Source organism: Capricornis sumatraensis, chromosome 6 (genome assembly GCF_032405125.1).
Source record: "Capricornis sumatraensis isolate serow.1 chromosome 6, serow.2, whole genome shotgun sequence".
Lineage (NCBI taxonomy): Eukaryota > Metazoa > Chordata > Mammalia > Artiodactyla > Bovidae > Capricornis > Capricornis sumatraensis.
In genome coordinates, this window is record NC_091074.1 from 60,564,378 (window position 1) to 60,566,987 (window position 2,610).

A 2,610-nucleotide genomic window follows, 5' to 3' on the forward strand; every position below is an offset into this window, starting at 1 on the left:
ATGAATTTAATTTCATAATGCAGTATTAGAGTTTTAGTATAATTGATTTCACAATGGCTTGACTTAAGGAATTTAAAATTATCACTTTGTCTTTTAGTAAAAAAGGTCATCTGGATTGGCAATAGATTGAAAAAAAAGTTGCAATTACTTTTTCTCTAATTCTGACCGATATGTACATGCCGTGTATATCTGCAGAAGATATTTTGGGTTCAGACTTTTGTTTCCATGATAAAAATATAAACCATGGCTTAGAGGTTCATGAACAAGGAGCTCCCTTTCCTTGTTCTAGGTCTTGCACATATGCATTTTAAGAAGATTCCTGGTGAAATAAGTCAGCATCATCAACCTTCAGGTCTAACGGCTCTGCGATCTAAATGCTCCTGGGCAGTATACCATGTTTCAGTATTTATGGAACAGTTCAAAGATATTGTGTGTGTATTTGTTGATGAGGAAAACGGACCTTGCCCCAGGGCTGCTCTTGATGGTTTCTCCCTGGTCTTAATAACTGCTTGAATCTGCTCAGTGGAACTCAGGGAAGGTCATGGAGGCTGAATGGAGGCTGTTTCCTATAATCAAAGAACTGGGGGACACGAAAGGCCTTGTGTTCAGGAGACCCACAGGACCCTGTAGACATCTCTCATCACGGAAAACAAACAAACCCAATGGTTACATCTAATTTTAACATAATATAAAGACCTCCGGAATTTTTTTTTTTCCTTTGGTTATAAACCCTATTTTTAAAGTAAAAAAAGACAGCGCTTCCCGCGGTTCCTGCCTCCCAGGAAGCGGGAATAAAATTCTGAAGACCCCACTCAAGTGCTCAGTCCCTAAGCGGTTCTCCCAACTAAGAACCCAAGTCAACCTAAGGGAGGAGAAAGAGGAAGCACGCAGAGTCAAGCACTTTCACCAGACAACGAAATGCCCAGAGGGCGCGCTGACTTGGGCCAGAAGGCCCACGGCAGCAGAGGTCTGCGAAGCAGGGATGCGCTGGGCGGGGCCTAGAGAGGCGGGCCCAGGGGCGTGGCGCACGGGCGCGAGGGTGGGCGGCCAGAGACCCGGCCGCGCGGTCCTCCGGCGCCAAGAGCTCATTCAGCCTAGCGCGGAGCAGCGCCGGGGGAGAGCGTCCCCGTGCTGCCCAGCACCCTCCAGCGTCTTCCGGGCCAGGCGCTCGCTGCAGGTAACCAACGCCCCACCAGGTCTCCTGCTCAGCTGCCTGGCTGGAGAGGAGGAAATGGGAAGGATAGGCGGGAAGGAGGAAGCCGCCACTTAGCCAGGGCCCGGCTGCAGCGAGTGGGGTCAGCTCCTCCGGGGAAAGAGGACGCGGAGCCGGGGCAGGAGAAAGAGGATGCGCGGTAGGAATCCGCTTCCAGCTTGTGCGTCCGGGACCCGGGGTGGTGCAGAGCGCCCTGCCTCGACCCAACTCTTCCGTCCGGTTCGGGGAGCCTGGGGCTAGGACTTTGGTGCCCAGTATCACCTGGAAGCCACTTGTTTCTTCTGTCTTTCCCCCTGGTTCACGTAGCGAGTAGTAGCTTAGGAATCGGGAGTTGGCGGCTGCGGGCATGGAGAGGCCGGGCGCGAACAGTTACTCACTGTTGTGCTTTGGGGGCCAGAGACTTTAACTTCGCATAATGCTAACCGTGTCCCTGCGGAGAGGTATTTATTACCCCCATTTTACTGATAAAGAAAGAAGCCTGCGCCGGGATGTTAAATGACTCACCCTGGGGGCTAACCACTGGAAAAGAGACGCTGCTCTAGGGTCTCCAAAGCCCTCACGCGTTTCCTCACCTTCCTGTTTGCTCTGCATGCTTCATGCCACGTCTAGAACGCGCGCTGCTACTGCTGGCTCTGTGGTGAAACAGGTGATTGTTCTTGAAAGCATTATATTCCCTTCCTAGGTTCTTTTTGGTTTTGTGTTGTTAGTGCCCAATTTCTGATTCAAATGTTTCCAATTTTTGTTGATTAGCTTTTTGGAGTGGAAGAAGCTCTCCCTCACAGCTCTTTTCCGCCCTGCCTTGCAGCTCTGTTCCTGGATGCCGAGCAAAACACAGGCACCCCAGCCTGCACACACTTCTCATCTTTCTCGGTGGATGATAGGTCGCCTGTGCATCCAGGCTGGGCCTTGCGGGCTGCCCGGTTGGAGGTGAGTCTTGTCATCTGGCATCCTACACACTTGTTGGCTTTGTTATTTCGTTCTAGGGGGAAGAGAGTCTTCATTTTACGAGTAGTAGGACAGGAGGCAAATTGAGGGGATATACAGTGTTCAGAGAAAGTATGGTGCCTGGAGATGAGAACAAGGCCGCAGCTTTTTGTGGTCTGCATTTGGTGAGGGCTAGGTGAGCATCTGCCCAGACACTTACTTGTAAGCTTCTCTGGGCATCCCGCCCCCGTTTTAGAGCTGTTCTGAAGGGCAGATTTGTTTTTACAGAGGGGAGGAAGAGGGCTGAATGGTTTTTAAAGATCAGTGTAAATTACCTGCTAGGAACCCAGGCAGTTCCAACCCCGCTGCCCGGGATTAAGGAAAATGGCTTTCTGCTGTGGCTTACTTAAGCCTTCATGGATTTTTAGCAGGCCTTCAAGATGGTCCTTCAGGGAAACTTTGGAGTTCTCAGA